The following is an 18,436-nucleotide window of genomic DNA, read 5'->3' as shown; positions in this document are numbered from 1 at the left end:
AATTAAGGAGGCCATTTAGTCAGCAGCAGCAGAAGTCCTGTGCCTGGACGCTCCAACAGCGGCCAGACACAAGCAGAAGCAGAAGCAGCAGAAGCAGCAGCAGCACCACCTTTTGTTTTTTGGCTGCAGCAGCAGCAGCAAGGCCCACAGGGCTGGCTAGCTGGCTAGCCAGCAAGCAGGTAGCAATGAAAGTAGGAATCTTTCTTTTTAACCCTGTAAGGGGGTGGTGCACTGTACCCGAAGATACTGCCATATCGGGTCAATGCATAGGGCGACGGAAGCAAGCTTCGAAATCGGCCCCCGTTCTCAAAAATCCATTTAATATATGGTCCCCAGATAGGGGACGTATCAGATATTAAACTGATAAGAACAGATACTACACTTGATCTTAGCCAAAAGGCCGAGAAGCGATAACCGTGAAAGGGGCGGGCCCAACAAGGTCCCCTTCATGGGCACTATCACTGCTTGCTGTCAGGGAGGCTGCCAGACAATTTTCCATGCACACTCTGGGCTGGGGGGCAGTCAACCACCAGTACACACAGCAGAACCTAAACCCATACCATTATTGCTAAGCAGCAAGACAGGGGCCCATTGCACTCCCACGGGGCCTTTTTAAATGCAATCCATAACCCGGATTTGCCAGGAACCCTTCTTACTCCTCCTACTTGCATGTGACACTGGGCTTAGGATCTGCATAGGAAACACACACACAAGCACACACCTACCTTTGTTGCCTGCAGATGCCTCCTTGGCTGTCCCCAAACGGTATCAAACCAACACCCACGGGAAGCTGTAAGCATAGAGGACATGCCTGCACCCCATTGGACTTACCTGTGTGGGTTAAATCCGGGTTATTTGACAACCTATGGCGGTGATGGTTCTGCTCAGGCAGAGCAGTGCTGATGCTCCTCATAAAGCTGTCGCTGCTGTGAAGGTTCTAGGTGACATCACAAATCCCTATGGTTACATACACAACAAAGCTGGGTTGTTGTTGTTTACACTCTGCAAGGCCTGTGGAAGTGAGTGACATCATAGCACTGTAGTTCTGAGGGTTCTAGATGGATGCAACAATCTCCTGTTGCTTCTATGAAGGCCATAATAGACGACATCACCAAACAGCTCCATAGTCACATACACAGCAAAGGAGAGATGTTGTTTACACCTAGTGATGTCAGTGGTATTGAGTGACATCACAGCACAGTGCTAAGGCTCCTGGGCCTGGACACAGCAGCGGCTGCAATATCTCAACGGAGAATACGTTTATATATATGTGTGTGTGTGCGCGTATATATATATATATATATATATATATATATATTTCTCCGCCGAAATCACTTTTAAACCCATTTCCACCTTTTTTTCCCTTCTCTTCCTCTTACTTTTTTTTCACGTTTTTTTACGTTTTTCTCCTTTTCGCCTCTTTTCTGGGCGTATTATTCTTCTTTTTCTTCTTTTTTTTCGTCTAATGCATACCCCATCAGTGCAGCAATGCTTATTCAATACCGCCAGCAGATGGAGACACTGGGGGATAATTTTCTAAGGATTTATACTGATTTTTCCTGTCTGAATTTGTCGCACAGAAAGTTGCAGGCCAAATATGTGTGACATTTCTGCGACTTTAGCTTCTAGAGCATTTTTACAACATTATACATAGGTGCTGAATACATAAAAAGCGACTGTTCAGCGACAGACAAGTCGCATCGGCTGAAAGTAGGCCAGAATGTCAGTCCATGTTGGAGCAGGTTTAGATACAGTCTAAAGTATAGATCTCAAAGTCTGTGCACAGAATTTAGCAAGGGCCTCGCACCTTCTGATGCATCAGGTAGGTGCACAATAGCATAGCCTAACCCTCTGTACTTTGGTCTATATTGATGCGGGACATAGACAGCCAGCTGATGACCAATCCATTAGTGCAATGGATGGCTGGAAGCATTTGTCTTTGCCTTTGCAATACCACAAAAGCAATGCATGGTCAATGTACAGCAATGACACACCTGTGTGAACAGCCAGGAGACCCCCCCCATGTTATGTTACATAGTTACATAGTTAGTACGGTCGAAAAAAGACATATGTCCATCAAGTTCAACCAGGGAATTAAGGGGTAGGGGTGTGGCGCGATATTGGGGAAGGGATGAGATTTTATATTTCTTCATAAGCATTAATCTTATTTTGTCAATTAGGAACATTCAGCACCCACCCGCTATCAAGGCAGCTGCCTATCATGTCATGCCCTACCTGCACAGGTGTGCTGGCTACTCAAATGATCCAATTAAGGAGGCCATTTAGTCAGCAGCAGCAGAAGTCCTGTGCCTGGACGCTCCAACAGCGGCCAGACACAAGCAGAAGCAGAAGCAGCAGAAGCAGCAGCAGCACCACCTTTTGTTTTTTGGCTGCAGCAGCAGCAGCAAGGCCCACAGGGCTGGCTAGTGTTACGCCTAGCGCTCCGGGTCCCCGCTCCTCCCCGGAGCGCGTACGGCGTCTCTCTCTCCGCAGCGCCCCGGTCGGTCCCGCTGACCGGGAGCGCTGCCCTGTCATGGCCGTTGGGGATGCGATTCGCACAGCGGGACGCGCCCGCTCGCGAATCGCATCCCAGGTCACTTACCCGTTCCCGTCTCCTGCTGTCATGTGCTGGCGCGCGCGGCTCCGCTCTCTAGGGCGCGCGCGCGCCAGCTCCCTGAGATTTAAAGGGCCAGTGCACCAATGATTGGTGCCTGGCCCAATTAGCTTATTGTGTTCACCTGTGCACTTCCCTATATCTAGTCACTTCCCTTGCACTCCCTTGCCGGATCTTGTTGCCTTAGTGCCTAGTGAAAGCGTTCCCTAGTCTGTTCCTAGTCCGTGTTCCTGACCTCCTGCCGTTGCCCCTGACTACGATCCTTGCCGCCTGCCCCCGACCTTCTGCTACGTCCGACCTTGCTTCTGCCTACTCCATTGTACCGCGCCTATCTTCAGCATCTTCAGCAGCCAGAGAGGTGAGCCGTTGCTAGTGGATACGACCTGGTCACTACCGCCGCAGCAAGACCATCCCGCTTTGCGGCGGGCTCTGGTGAAAACCTGTAGTGTCTTAGAACCGGTCCACTAGCACGGTCTTCGCTATCCCTCTCTGGCACAGAGGATCCACCTCCTGCCAGCCGGCATCGTGACAGTAGATCCGGCCATGGATCCCGCTGAAGTTCCTCTGTCAGTGGTCGCTGACCTCACCACGGTGGCCGCCCAGCAAGCCCGACTGATCGCCCTTCTAACCCGTCAGCTGTCGGAAATGTCCACCATTTCGCACCAACTTCAGTCGCAACTTCTCCAGCAATCTTCTCCTCCGCCAGCTCCTGCACCTCCTCCGCAGCGAGTGGCCACTCCTAGCCTCTGCCTGTCCTTGCCGGACAAATTTGATGGGGACTCTAAGTATTGCCGTGGCTTTCTTTCGCAATGTTCCCAGCACTTGGAGATGATGTCGGACCAGTTTCCTACTGAGAGGTCTATGGTGGCTTTCGTAGTCAGCCTTCTGTCTGGAAAAGCCCTGTCATGGGCCGCACCGCTCTGGGACCGCAATGACCCCGTCACTGCCTCTGTACACTCCTTCTTCTCGGAAATTCGAAGTGTCTTTGAGGAACCTGCCCGAGCTTCTTCAGCCGAGATTGCCCTGCTGAACCTGGCCCAGGGTGTTTCTTCCGTTGGCGAGTACGCCATTCAGTTCCGTGCTCTTGCTTACGAGTTGTCCTGGAATAGTGAGGTTCTCTGCGCGACCTTTAAAAAAGGCCTATCCAGCAACATTAAAGATGTTCTGGCCGCACGAGAGACTCCTGCTGACCTACATGAACTCATTCATCTTGCCACTCGCATTGACATGCGTTCTTCCGGATGGCGTCTGGAGCTTCGCCTGGATATGGACTTTGTTCGCACGAAGCGTTTTTTCTCCCCGGCTCCTCTCTCCTCTGGTCCTCTGCAATCTGTTCCTGTGCTTCCCGCCGCGGAGGCTATGCAAGTTGACCGGTCTCGCTTGACACCTCAAGAGAGGACACGATGCCGTATGGAGAACCTCTGCCTGTACTGTGCTAGTACCGAACACTTCCTAAGAGATTGTCCTATCCGTCCTCCCCGCCAGGAAAGACGTACGCTGACTCCGCACAAAGGTGAGACAGTCCTTGATGTCTACTCTGCTTCTCCACGTCTTACTGTGCCTGTGCGGATGTCTGCCTCTGCCTTCTCCTTCTCTACAGTGGCCTTCTTGGATTCCGGATCTGCAGGAAAATTTTTTTTGGCCTCTCTCATCAACAGGTTCTACGTTCCTGTGACCAGTCTCGCCAGACCCCTCTACATCTATTGTTTTTACAATAAAAGATTGGACTGTCTCGTTCGTTTCCACACAGAACCCCTCCTAATTTGCATCGGACCTCATCACGGAAAAATTGAATTTTTTTTCCTCAGGTTCTTTGGCCCCAAGAAGAGGGGGAGACCTAAGGGGGGGGGTACTGTTACGCCTAGCGCTCCGGGTCCCCGCTCCTCCCCGGAGCGCGTACGGCGTCTCTCTCTCCGCAGCGCCCCGGTCGGTCCCGCTGACCGGGAGCGCTGCCCTGTCATGGCCGTTGGGGATGCGATTCGCACAGCGGGACGCGCCCGCTCGCGAATCGCATCCCAGGTCACTTACCCGTTCCCGTCTCCTGCTGTCATGTGCTGGCGCGCGCGGCTCCGCTCTCTAGGGCGCGCGCGCGCCAGCTCCCTGAGATTTAAAGGGCCAGTGCACCAATGATTGGTGCCTGGCCCAATTAGCTTATTGTGTTCACCTGTGCACTTCCCTATATCTAGTCACTTCCCTTGCACTCCCTTGCCGGATCTTGTTGCCTTAGTGCCTAGTGAAAGCGTTCCCTAGTCTGTTCCTAGTCCGTGTTCCTGACCTCCTGCCGTTGCCCCTGACTACGATCCTTGCCGCCTGCCCCCGACCTTCTGCTACGTCCGACCTTGCTTCTGCCTACTCCATTGTACCGCGCCTATCTTCAGCATCTTCAGCAGCCAGAGAGGTGAGCCGTTGCTAGTGGATACGACCTGGTCACTACCGCCGCAGCAAGACCATCCCGCTTTGCGGCGGGCTCTGGTGAAAACCTGTAGTGTCTTAGAACCGGTCCACTAGCACGGTCTTCGCTATCCCTCTCTGGCACAGAGGATCCACCTCCTGCCAGCCGGCATCGTGACAGCTAGCTGGCTAGCCAGCAAGCAGGTAGCAATGAAAGTAGGAATCTTTCTTTTTAACCCTGTAAGGGGGTGGTGCACTGTACCCGAAGATACTGCCATATCGGGTCAATGCATAGGGCGACGGAAGCAAGCTTCGAAATCGGCCCCCGTTCTCAAAAATCCATTTAATATATGGTCCCCAGATAGGGGACGTATCAGATATTAAACTGATAAGAACAGATACTACACTTGATCTTAGCCAAAAGGCCGAGAAGCGATAACCGTGAAAGGGGCGGGCCCAACAAGGTCCCCTTCATGGGCACTATCACTGCTTGCTGTCAGGGAGGCTGCCAGACAATTTTCCATGCACACTCTGGGCTGGGGGGCAGTCAACCACCAGTACACACAGCAGAACCTAAACCCATACCATTATTGCTAAGCAGCAAGACAGGGGCCCATTGCACTCCCACGGGGCCTTTTTAAATGCAATCCATAACCCGGATTTGCCAGGAACCCTTCTTACTCCTCCTACTTGCATGTGACACTGGGCTTAGGATCTGCATAGGAAACACACACACAAGCACACACCTACCTTTGTTGCCTGCAGATGCCTCCTTGGCTGTCCCCAAACGGTATCAAACCAACACCCACGGGAAGCTGTAAGCATAGAGGACATGCCTGCACCCCATTGGACTTACCTGTGTGGGTTAAATCCGGGTTATTTGACAACCTATGGCGGTGATGGTTCTGCTCAGGCAGAGCAGTGCTGATGCTCCTCATAAAGCTGTCGCTGCTGTGAAGGTTCTAGGTGACATCACAAATCCCTATGGTTACATACACAACAAAGCTGGGTTGTTGTTGTTTACACTCTGCAAGGCCTGTGGAAGTGAGTGACATCATAGCACTGTAGTTCTGAGGGTTCTAGATGGATGCAACAATCTCCTGTTGCTTCTATGAAGGCCATAATAGACGACATCACCAAACAGCTCCATAGTCACATACACAGCAAAGGAGAGATGTTGTTTACACCTAGTGATGTCAGTGGTATTGAGTGACATCACAGCACAGTGCTAAGGCTCCTGGGCCTGGACACAGCAGCGGCTGCAATATCTCAACGGAGAATACGTTTATATATATGTGTGTGTGTGCGCGTATATATATATATATATATATATATATATATATATATATATATATTTCTCCGCCGAAATCACTTTTAAACCCATTTCCACCTTTTTTTCCCTTCTCTTCCTCTTACTTTTTTTTCACGTTTTTTTACGTTTTTCTCCTTTTCGCCTCTTTTCTGGGCGTATTATTCTTCTTTTTCTTCTTTTTTTTCGTCTAATGCATACCCCATCAGTGCAGCAATGCTTATTCAATACCGCCAGCAGATGGAGACACTGGGGGATAATTTTCTAAGGATTTATACTGATTTTTCCTGTCTGAATTTGTCGCACAGAAAGTTGCAGGCCAAATATGTGTGACATTTCTGCGACTTTAGCTTCTAGAGCATTTTTACAACATTATACATAGGTGCTGAATACATAAAAAGCGACTGTTCAGCGACAGACAAGTCGCATCGGCTGAAAGTAGGCCAGAATGTCAGTCCATGTTGGAGCAGGTTTAGATACAGTCTAAAGTATAGATCTCAAAGTCTGTGCACAGAATTTAGCAAGGGCCTCGCACCTTCTGATGCATCAGGTAGGTGCACAATAGCATAGCCTAACCCTCTGTACTTTGGTCTATATTGATGCGGGACATAGACAGCCAGCTGATGACCAATCCATTAGTGCAATGGATGGCTGGAAGCATTTGTCTTTGCCTTTGCAATACCACAGAAGCAATGCATGGTCAATGTACAGCAATGACACACCTGTGTGAACAGCCAGGAGACCCCCCCCATGTTATGTTACATAGTTACATAGTTAGTACGGTCGAAAAAAGACATATGTCCATCAAGTTCAACCAGGGAATTAAGGGGTAGGGGTGTGGCGCGATATTGGGGAAGGGATGAGATTTTATATTTCTTCATAAGCATTAATCTTATTTTGTCAATTAGGAACATTCAGCACCCACCCGCTATCAAGGCAGCTGCCTATCATGTCATGCCCTACCTGCACAGGTGTGCTGGCTACTCAAATGATCCAATTAAGGAGGCCATTTAGTCAGCAGCAGCAGAAGTCCTGTGCCTGGACGCTCCAACAGCGGCCAGACACAAGCAGAAGCAGAAGCAGCAGAAGCAGCAGAAGCAGCAGCAGCACCACCTTTTGTTTTTTGGCTGCAGCAGCAGCAGCAAGGCCCACAGGGCTGGCTAGCTGGCTAGCCAGCAAGCAGGTAGCAATGAAAGTAGGAATCTTTCTTTTTAACCCTGTAAGGGGGTGGTGCACTGTACCCGAAGATACTGCCATATCGGGTCAATGCATAGGCTGACGGAAGCAAGCTTCGAAATCGGCCCCCGTTCTCAAAAATCCATTTAATATATGGTCCCCAGATAGGGGACGTATCAGATATTAAACTGATAAGAACAGATACTACATTTGATCTTAGCCAAAAGGCCGAGAAGCGATAACCGTGAAAGGGGCGGGCCCAACAAGGTCCCCTTCATGGGCACTATCACTGCTTGCTGTCAGGGAGGCTGCCAGACAATTTTCCATGCACACTCTGGGCTGGGGGGCAGTCAACCACCAGTACACACAGCAGAACCTAAACCCATACCATTATTGCTAAGCAGCAAGACAGGGGCCCATTGCACTCCCACGGGGCCTTTTTAAATGCAATCCATAACCCGGATTTGCCAGGAACCCTTCTTACTCCTCCTACTTGCATGTGACACTGGGCTTAGGATCTGCATAGGAAACACACACACAAGCACACACCTACCTTTGTTGCCTGCAGATGCCTCCTTGGCTGTCCCCAAACGGTATCAAACCAACACCCACGGGAAGCTGTAAGCATAGAGGACATGCCTGCACCCCATTGGACTTACCTGTGTGGGTTAAATCCGGGTTATTTGACAACCTATGGCGGTGATGGTTCTGCTCAGGCAGAGCAGTGCTGATGCTCCTCATAAAGCTGTCGCTGCTGTGAAGGTTCTAGGTGACATCACAAATCCCTATGGTTACATACACAACAAAGCTGGGTTGTTGTTGTTTACACTCTGCAAGGCCTGTGGAAGTGAGTGACATCATAGCACTGTAGTTCTGAGGGTTCTAGATGGATGCAACAATCTCCTGTTGCTTCTATGAAGGCCATAATAGACGACATCACCAAACAGCTCCATAGTCACATACACAGCAAAGGAGAGATGTTGTTTACACCTAGTGATGTCAGTGGTATTGAGTGACATCACAGCACAGTGCTAAGGCTCCTGGGCCTGGACACAGCAGCGGCTGCAATATCTCAACGGAGAATACGTTTATATATATGTGTGTGTGTGCGCGTATATATATATATATATATATATATATATATATATATATATATTTCTCCGCCGAAATCACTTTTAAACCCATTTCCACCTTTTTTTCCCTTCTCTTCCTCTTACTTTTTTTTCACGTTTTTTTACGTTTTTCTCCTTTTCGCCTCTTTTCTGGGCGTATTATTCTTCTTTTTCTTCTTTTTTTTCGTCTAATGCATACCCCATCAGTGCAGCAATGCTTATTCAATACCGCCAGCAGATGGAGACACTGGGGGATAATTTTCTAAGCATTTATACTGATTTTTCCTGTCTGAATTTGTCGCACAGAAAGTTGCAGGCCAAATATGTGTGACATTTCTGCGACTTTAGCTTCTAGAGCATTTTTACAACATTATACATAGGTGCTGAATACATAAAAAGCGACTGTTCAGCGACAGACAAGTCGCATCGGCTGAAAGTAGGCCAGAATGTCAGTCCATGTTGGAGCAGGTTTAGATACAGTCTAAAGTATAGATCTCAAAGTCTGTGCACAGAATTTAGCAAGGGCCTCGCACCTTCTGATGCATCAGGTAGGTGCACAATAGCATAGCCTAACCCTCTGTACTTTGGTCTATATTGATGCGGGACATAGACAGCCAGCTGATGACCAATCCATTAGTGCAATGGATGGCTGGAAGCATTTGTCTTTGCCTTTGCAATACCACAGAAGCAATGCATGGTCAATGTACAGCAATGACACACCTGTGTGAACAGCCAGGAGACCCCCCCCATGTTATGTTACATAGTTACATAGTTAGTACGGTCGAAAAAAGACATATGTCCATCAAGTTCAACCAGGGAATTAAGGGGTAGGGGTGTGGCGCGATATTGGGGAAGGGATGAGATTTTATATTTCTTCATAAGCATTAATCTTATTTTGTCAATTAGGAACATTCAGCACCCACCCGCTATCAAGGCAGCTGCCTATCATGTCATGCCCTACCTGCACAGGTGTGCTGGCTACTCAAATGATCCAATTAAGGAGGCCATTTAGTCAGCAGCAGCAGAAGTCCTGTGCCTGGACGCTCCAACAGCGGCCAGACACAAGCAGAAGCAGAAGCAGCAGAAGCAGCAGCAGCACCACCTTTTGTTTTTTGGCTGCAGCAGCAGCAGCAAGGCCCACAGGGCTGGCTAGCTGGCTAGCCAGCAAGCAGGTAGCAATGAAAGTAGGAATCTTTCTTTTTAACCCTGTAAGGGGGTGGTGCACTGTACCCGAAGATACTGCCATATCGGGTCAATGCATAGGCTGACGGAAGCAAGCTTCGAAATCGGCCCCCGTTCTCAAAAATCCATTTAATATATGGTCCCCAGATAGGGGACGTATCAGATATTAAACTGATAAGAACAGATACTACATTTGATCTTAGCCAAAAGGCCGAGAAGCGATAACCGTGAAAGGGGCGGGCCCAACAAGGTCCCCTTCATGGGCACTATCACTGCTTGCTGTCAGGGAGGCTGCCAGACAATTTTCCATGCACACTCTGGGCTGGGGGGCAGTCAACCACCAGTACACACAGCAGAACCTAAACCCATACCATTATTGCTAAGCAGCAAGACAGGGGCCCATTGCACTCCCACGGGGCCTTTTTAAATGCAATCCATAACCCGGATTTGCCAGGAACCCTTCTTACTCCTCCTACTTGCATGTGACACTGGGCTTAGGATCTGCATAGGAAACACACACACAAGCACACCCCTACCTTTGTTGCCTGCAGATGCCTCCTTGGCTGTCCCCAAACGGTATCAAACCAACACCCACGGGAAGCTGTAAGCATAGAGGACATGCCTGCACCCCATTGGACTTACCTGTGTGGGTTAAATCCGGGTTATTTGACAACCTATGGCGGTGATGGTTCTGCTCAGGCAGAGCAGTGCTGATGCTCCTCATAAAGCTGTCGCTGCTGTGAAGGTTCTAGGTGACATCACAAATCCCTATGGTTACATACACAACAAAGCTGGGTTGTTGTTGTTTACACTCTGCAAGGCCTGTGGAAGTGAGTGACATCATAGCACTGTAGTTCTGAGGGTTCTAGATGGATGCAACAATCTCCTGTTGCTTCTATGAAGGCCATAATAGACGACATCACCAAACAGCTCCATAGTCACATACACAGCAAAGGAGAGATGTTGTTTACACCTAGTGATGTCAGTGGTATTGAGTGACATCACAGCACAGTGCTAAGGCTCCTGGGCCTGGACACAGCAGCGGCTGCAATATCTCAACGGAGAATACGTTTATATATATGTGTGTGTGTGCGCGTATATATATATATATATATATATATATATATATATATATTTCTCCGCCGAAATCACTTTTAAACCCATTTCCACCTTTTTTTCCCTTCTCTTCCTCTTACTTTTTTTTCACGTTTTTTTACGTTTTTCTCCTTTTCGCCTCTTTTCTGGGCGTATTATTCTTCTTTTTCTTCTTTTTTTTCGTCTAATGCATACCCCATCAGTGCAGCAATGCTTATTCAATACCGCCAGCAGATGGAGACACTGGGGGATAATTTTCTAAGGATTTATACTGATTTTTCCTGTCTGAATTTGTCGCACAGAAAGTTGCAGGCCAAATATGTGTGACATTTCTGCGACTTTAGCTTCTAGAGCATTTTTACAACATTATACATAGGTGCTGAATACATAAAAAGCGACTGTTCAGCGACAGACAAGTCGCATCGGCTGAAAGTAGGCCAGAATGTCAGTCCATGTTGGAGCAGGTTTAGATACAGTCTAAAGTATAGATCTCAAAGTCTGTGCACAGAATTTAGCAAGGGCCTCGCACCTTCTGATGCATCAGGTAGGTGCACAATAGCATAGCCTAACCCTCTGTACTTTGGTCTATATTGATGCGGGACATAGACAGCCAGCTGATGACCAATCCATTAGTGCAATGGATGGCTGGAAGCATTTGTCTTTGCCTTTGCAATACCACAGAAGCAATGCATGGTCAATGTACAGCAATGACACACCTGTGTGAACAGCCAGGAGACCCCCCCCATGTTATGTTACATAGTTACATAGTTAGTACGGTCGAAAAAAGACATATGTCCATCAAGTTCAACCAGGGAATTAAGGGGTAGGGGTGTGGCGCGATATTGGGGAAGGGATGAGATTTTATATTTCTTCATAAGCATTAATCTTATTTTGTCAATTAGGAACATTCAGCACCCACCCGCTATCAAGGCAGCTGCCTATCATGTCATGCCCTACCTGCACAGGTGTGCTGGCTACTCAAATGATCCAATTAAGGAGGCCATTTAGTCAGCAGCAGCAGAAGTCCTGTGCCTGGACGCTCCAACAGCGGCCAGACACAAGCAGAAGCAGAAGCAGCAGAAGCAGCAGCAGCACCACCTTTTGTTTTTTGGCTGCAGCAGCAGCAGCAAGGCCCACAGGGCTGGCTAGCTGGCTAGCCAGCAAGCAGGTAGCAATGAAAGTAGGAATCTTTCTTTTTAACCCTGTAAGGGGGTGGTGCACTGTACCCGAAGATACTGCCATATCGGGTCAATGCATAGGGCGACGGAAGCAAGCTTCGAAATCGGCCCCCGTTCTCAAAAATCCATTTAATATATGGTCCCCAGATAGGGGACGTATCAGATATTAAACTGATAAGAACAGATACTACACTTGATCTTAGCCAAAAGGCCGAGAAGCGATAACCGTGAAAGGGGCGGGCCCAACAAGGTCCCCTTCATGGGCACTATCACTGCTTGCTGTCAGGGAGGCTGCCAGACAATTTTCCATGCACACTCTGGGCTGGGGGGCAGTCAACCACCAGTACACACAGCAGAACCTAAACCCATACCATTATTGCTAAGCAGCAAGACAGGGGCCCATTGCACTCCCACGGGGCCTTTTTAAATGCAATCCATAACCCGGATTTGCCAGGAACCCTTCTTACTCCTCCTACTTGCATGTGACACTGGGCTTAGGATCTGCATAGGAAACACACACACAAGCACACACCTACCTTTGTTGCCTGCAGATGCCTCCTTGGCTGTCCCCAAACGGTATCAAACCAACACCCACGGGAAGCTGTAAGCATAGAGGACATGCCTGCACCCCATTGGACTTACCTGTGTGGGTTAAATCCGGGTTATTTGACAACCTATGGCGGTGATGGTTCTGCTCAGGCAGAGCAGTGCTGATGCTCCTCATAAAGCTGTCGCTGCTGTGAAGGTTCTAGGTGACATCACAAATCCCTATGGTTACATACACAACAAAGCTGGGTTGTTGTTGTTTACACTCTGCAAGGCCTGTGGAAGTGAGTGACATCATAGCACTGTAGTTCTGAGGGTTCTAGATGGATGCAACAATCTCCTGTTGCTTCTATGAAGGCCATAATAGACGACATCACCAAACAGCTCCATAGTCACATACACAGCAAAGGAGAGATGTTGTTTACACCTAGTGATGTCAGTGGTATTGAGTGACATCACAGCACAGTGCTAAGGCTCCTGGGCCTGGACACAGCAGCGGCTGCAATATCTCAACGGAGAATACGTTTATATATATGTGTGTGTGTGCGCGTATATATATATATATATATATATATATATATATATATATATATTTCTCCGCCGAAATCACTTTTAAACCCATTTCCACCTTTTTTTCCCTTCTCTTCCTCTTACTTTTTTTTCACGTTTTTTTACGTTTTTCTCCTTTTCGCCTCTTTTCTGGGCGTATTATTCTTCTTTTTCTTCTTTTTTTTCGTCTAATGCATACCCCATCAGTGCAGCAATGCTTATTCAATACCGCCAGCAGATGGAGACACTGGGGGATAATTTTCTAAGGATTTATACTGATTTTTCCTGTCTGAATTTGTCGCACAGAAAGTTGCAGGCCAAATATGTGTGACATTTCTGCGACTTTAGCTTCTAGAGCATTTTTACAACATTATACATAGGTGCTGAATACATAAAAAGCGACTGTTCAGCGACAGACAAGTCGCATCGGCTGAAAGTAGGCCAGAATGTCAGTCCATGTTGGAGCAGGTTTAGATACAGTCTAAAGTATAGATCTCAAAGTCTGTGCACAGAATTTAGCAAGGGCCTCGCACCTTCTGATGCATCAGGTAGGTGCACAATAGCATAGCCTAACCCTCTGTACTTTGGTCTATATTGATGCGGGACATAGACAGCCAGCTGATGACCAATCCATTAGTGCAATGGATGGCTGGAAGCATTTGTCTTTGCCTTTGCAATACCACAGAAGCAATGCATGGTCAATGTACAGCAATGACACACCTGTGTGAACAGCCAGGAGACCCCCCCCATGTTATGTTACATAGTTACATAGTTAGTACGGTCGAAAAAAGACATATGTCCATCAAGTTCAACCAGGGAATTAAGGGGTAGGGGTGTGGCGCGATATTGGGGAAGGGATGAGATTTTATATTTCTTCATAAGCATTAATCTTATTTTGTCAATTAGGAACATTCAGCACCCACCCGCTATCAAGGCAGCTGCCTATCATGTCATGCCCTACCTGCACAGGTGTGCTGGCTACTCAAATGATCCAATTAAGGAGGCCATTTAGTCAGCAGCAGCAGAAGTCCTGTGCCTGGACGCTCCAACAGCGGCCAGACACAAGCAGAAGCAGAAGCAGCAGAAGCAGCAGCAGCACCACCTTTTGTTTTTTGGCTGCAGCAGCAGCAGCAAGGCCCACAGGGCTGGCTAGCTGGCTAGCCAGCAAGCAGGTAGCAATGAAAGTAGGAATCTTTCTTTTTAACCCTGTAAGGGGGTGGTGCACTGTACCCGAAGATACTGCCATATCGGGTCAATGCATAGGGCGACGGAAGCAAGCTTCGAAATCGGCCCCCGTTCTCAAAAATCCATTTAATATATGGTCCCCAGATAGGGGACGTATCAGATATTAAACTGATAAGAACAGATACTACACTTGATCTTAGCCAAAAGGCCGAGAAGCGATAACCGTGAAAGGGGCGGGCCCAACAAGGTCCCCTTCATGGGCACTATCACTGCTTGCTGTCAGGGAGGCTGCCAGACAATTTTCCATGCACACTCTGGGCTGGGGGGCAGTCAACCACCAGTACACACAGCAGAACCTAAACCCATACCATTATTGCTAAGCAGCAAGACAGGGGCCCATTGCACTCCCACGGGGCCTTTTTAAATGCAATCCATAACCCGGATTTGCCAGGAACCCTTCTTACTCCTCCTACTTGCATGTGACACTGGGCTTAGGATCTGCATAGGAAACACACACACAAGCACACACCTACCTTTGTTGCCTGCAGATGCCTCCTTGGCTGTCCCCAAACGGTATCAAACCAACACCCACGGGAAGCTGTAAGCATAGAGGACATGCCTGCACCCCATTGGACTTACCTGTGTGGGTTAAATCCGGGTTATTTGACAACCTATGGCGGTGATGGTTCTGCTCAGGCAGAGCAGTGCTGATGCTCCTCATAAAGCTGTCGCTGCTGTGAAGGTTCTAGGTGACATCACAAATCCCTATGGTTACATACACAACAAAGCTGGGTTGTTGTTGTTTACACTCTGCAAGGCCTGTGGAAGTGAGTGACATCATAGCACTGTAGTTCTGAGGGTTCTAGATGGATGCAACAATCTCCTGTTGCTTCTATGAAGGCCATAATAGACGACATCACCAAACAGCTCCATAGTCACATACACAGCAAAGGAGAGATGTTGTTTACACCTAGTGATGTCAGTGGTATTGAGTGACATCACAGCACAGTGCTAAGGCTCCTGGGCCTGGACACAGCAGCGGCTGCAATATCTCAACGGAGAATACGTTTATATATATGTGTGTGTGTGCGCGTATATATATATATATATATATATATATATATATATATATATATATTTCTCCGCCGAAATCACTTTTAAACCCATTTCCACCTTTTTTTCCCTTCTCTTCCTCTTACTTTTTTTTCACGTTTTTTTACGTTTTTCTCCTTTTCGCCTCTTTTCTGGGCGTATTATTCTTCTTTTTCTTCTTTTTTTTCGTCTAATGCATACCCCATCAGTGCAGCAATGCTTATTCAATACCGCCAGCAGATGGAGACACTGGGGGATAATTTTCTAAGGATTTATACTGATTTTTCCTGTCTGAATTTGTCGCACAGAAAGTTGCAGGCCAAATATGTGTGACATTTCTGCGACTTTAGCTTCTAGAGCATTTTTACAACATTATACATAGGTGCTGAATACATAAAAAGCGACTGTTCAGCGACAGACAAGTCGCATCGGCTGAAAGTAGGCCAGAATGTCAGTCCATGTTGGAGCAGGTTTAGATACAGTCTAAAGTATAGATCTCAAAGTCTGTGCACAGAATTTAGCAAGGGCCTCGCACCTTCTGATGCATCAGGTAGGTGCACAATAGCATAGCCTAACCCTCTGTACTTTGGTCTATATTGATGCGGGACATAGACAGCCAGCTGATGACCAATCCATTAGTGCAATGGATGGCTGGAAGCATTTGTCTTTGCCTTTGCAATACCACAGAAGCAATGCATGGTCAATGTACAGCAATGACACACCTGTGTGAACAGCCAGGAGACCCCCCCCATGTTATGTTACATAGTTACATAGTTAGTACGGTCGAAAAAAGACATATGTCCATCAAGTTCAACCAGGGAATTAAGGGGTAGGGGTGTGGCGCGATATTGGGGAAGGGATGAGATTTTATATTTCTTCATAAGCATTAATCTTATTTTGTCAATTAGGAACATTCAGCACCCACCCGCTATCAAGGCAGCTGCCTATCATGTCATGCCCTACCTGCACAGGTGTGCTGGCTACTCAAATGATCCAATTAAGGAGGCCATTTAGTCAGCAGCAGCAGAAGTCCTGTGCCTGGACGCTCCAACAGCGGCCAGACACAAGCAGAAGCAGAAGCAGCAGAAGCAGCAGCAGCACCACCTTTTGTTTTTTGGCTGCAGCAGCAGCAGCAGCAAGGCCCACAGGGCTGGCTAGCTGGCTAGCCAGCAAGCAGGTAGCAATGAAAGTAGGAATCTTTCTTTTTAACCCTGTAAGGGGGTGGTGCACTGTACCCGAAGATACTGCCATATCGGGTCAATGCATAGGGCGACGGAAGCAAGCTTCGAAATCGGCCCCCGTTCTCAAAAATCCATTTAATATATGGTCCCCAGATAGGGGACGTATCAGATATTAAACTGATAAGAACAGATACTACACTTGATCTTAGCCAAAAGGCCGAGAAGCGATAACCGTGAAAGGGGCGGGCCCAACAAGGTCCCCTTCATGGGCACTATCACTGCTTGCTGTCAGGGAGGCTGCCAGACAATTTTCCATGCACACTCTGGGCTGGGGGGCAGTCAACCACCAGTACACACAGCAGAACCTAAACCCATACCATTATTGCTAAGCAGCAAGACAGGGGCCCATTGCACTCCCACGGGGCCTTTTTAAATGCAATCCATAACCCGGATTTGCCAGGAACCCTTCTTACTCCTCCTACTTGCATGTGACACTGGGCTTAGGATCTGCATAGGAAACACACACACAAGCACACACCTACCTTTGTTGCCTGCAGATGCCTCCTTGGCTGTCCCCAAACGGTATCAAACCAACACCCACGGGAAGCTGTAAGCATAGAGGACATGCCTGCACCCCATTGGACTTACCTGTGTGGGTTAAATCCGGGTTATTTGACAACCTATGGCGGTGATGGTTCTGCTCAGGCAGAGCAGTGCTGATGCTCCTCATAAAGCTGTCGCTGCTGTGAAGGTTCTAGGTGACATCACAAATCCCTATGGTTACATACACAACAAAGCTGGGTTGTTGTTGTTTACACTCTGCAAGGCCTGTGGAAGTGAGTGACATCATAGCACTGTAGTTCTGAGGGTTCAAGATGGATGCAACAATCTCCTGTTGCTTCTATAAAGGCCATAATAGACGACATCACCAAACAGCTCCATAGTCACATACACAGCAAAGGAGAGATGTTGTTTACACCTAGTGATGTCAGTGGTATTGAGTGACATCACAGCACAGTGCTAAGGCTCCTGGGCCTGGACACAGCAGCGGCTGCAATATCTCAACGGAGAATACGTTTATATATATGTGTGTGTGTGCGCGTATATATATATATATATATATATATATATATATATATATATATTTCTCCGCCGAAATCACTTTTAAACCCATTTCCACCTTTTTTTCCCTTCTCTTCCTCTTACTTTTTTTTCACGTTTTTTTACGTTTTTCTCCTTTTCGCCTCTTTTCTGGGCGTATTATTCTTCTTTTTCTTCTTTTTTTTCGTCTAATGCATACCCCATCAGTGCAGCAATGCTTATTCAATACCGCCAGCAGATGGAGACACTGGGGGATAATTTTCTAAGGATTTATACTGATTTTTCCTGTCTGAATTTGTCGCACAGAAAGTTGCAGGCCAAATATGTGTGACATTTCTGCGACTTTAGCTTCTAGAGCATTTTTACAACATTATACATAGGTGCTGAATACATAAAAAGCGACTGTTCAGCGACAGACAAGTCGCATCGGCTGAAAGTAGGCCAGAATGTCAGTCCATGTTGGAGCAGGTTTAGATACAGTCTAAAGTATAGATCTCAAAGTCTGTGCACAGAATTTAGCAAGGGCCTCGCACCTTCTGATGCATCAGGTAGGTGCACAATAGCATAGCCTAACCCTCTGTACTTTGGTCTATATTGATGCGGGACATAGACAGCCAGCTGATGACCAATCCATTAGTGCAATGGATGGCTGGAAGCATTTGTCTTTGCCTTTGCAATACCACAGAAGCAATGCATGGTCAATGTACAGCAATGACACACCTGTG

The 18,436-nt window shown here is 47.7% G+C and overlaps 7 non-coding genes across 7 annotated transcripts; all 7 read right to left on the bottom strand.

Annotated features, from left to right (window-relative positions):
• Positions 1 to 221: 221 nt before the first annotated feature.
• On the bottom strand, positions 222 to 412 carry LOC130302344 (U2 spliceosomal RNA). The gene has a single exon (XR_008852623.1). It is a non-coding gene; the product is annotated as a U2 spliceosomal RNA (small nuclear RNA).
• Positions 413 to 5,251: 4,839 nt separating this feature from the next.
• Positions 5,252 to 5,442, bottom strand: LOC130302343 (U2 spliceosomal RNA). The gene has a single exon (XR_008852622.1). It is a non-coding gene; the product is annotated as a U2 spliceosomal RNA (small nuclear RNA).
• Positions 5,443 to 7,539: 2,097 nt separating this feature from the next.
• On the bottom strand, positions 7,540 to 7,730 carry LOC130302352 (U2 spliceosomal RNA). Its single transcript, XR_008852631.1, has one exon. It is a non-coding gene; the product is annotated as a U2 spliceosomal RNA (small nuclear RNA).
• Positions 7,731 to 9,816: 2,086 nt separating this feature from the next.
• LOC130302351 (U2 spliceosomal RNA) lies at positions 9,817 to 10,007 on the bottom strand. The gene has a single exon (XR_008852630.1). It is a non-coding gene; the product is annotated as a U2 spliceosomal RNA (small nuclear RNA).
• A 2,082-nt stretch (positions 10,008 to 12,089) lies between these two features.
• On the bottom strand, positions 12,090 to 12,280 carry LOC130302342 (U2 spliceosomal RNA). Its single transcript, XR_008852621.1, has one exon. It is a non-coding gene; the product is annotated as a U2 spliceosomal RNA (small nuclear RNA).
• A 2,086-nt stretch (positions 12,281 to 14,366) lies between these two features.
• On the bottom strand, positions 14,367 to 14,557 carry LOC130302341 (U2 spliceosomal RNA). The gene has a single exon (XR_008852620.1). It is a non-coding gene; the product is annotated as a U2 spliceosomal RNA (small nuclear RNA).
• Positions 14,558 to 16,648: 2,091 nt separating this feature from the next.
• LOC130302340 (U2 spliceosomal RNA) lies at positions 16,649 to 16,839 on the bottom strand. The gene has a single exon (XR_008852619.1). It is a non-coding gene; the product is annotated as a U2 spliceosomal RNA (small nuclear RNA).
• Between the last annotated feature and the right edge of the window lie 1,597 nt (positions 16,840 to 18,436).

The sequence above is a fragment of the Hyla sarda genome, unplaced genomic scaffold, assembly GCF_029499605.1.
Source record: "Hyla sarda isolate aHylSar1 unplaced genomic scaffold, aHylSar1.hap1 scaffold_1161, whole genome shotgun sequence".
NCBI classification, from domain to species: Eukaryota; Metazoa; Chordata; class Amphibia; order Anura; family Hylidae; genus Hyla; species Hyla sarda.
The sequence above is the reverse complement of the archived record's forward strand: the minus strand, read 5'-3'. Positions and strand labels throughout refer to the sequence as shown.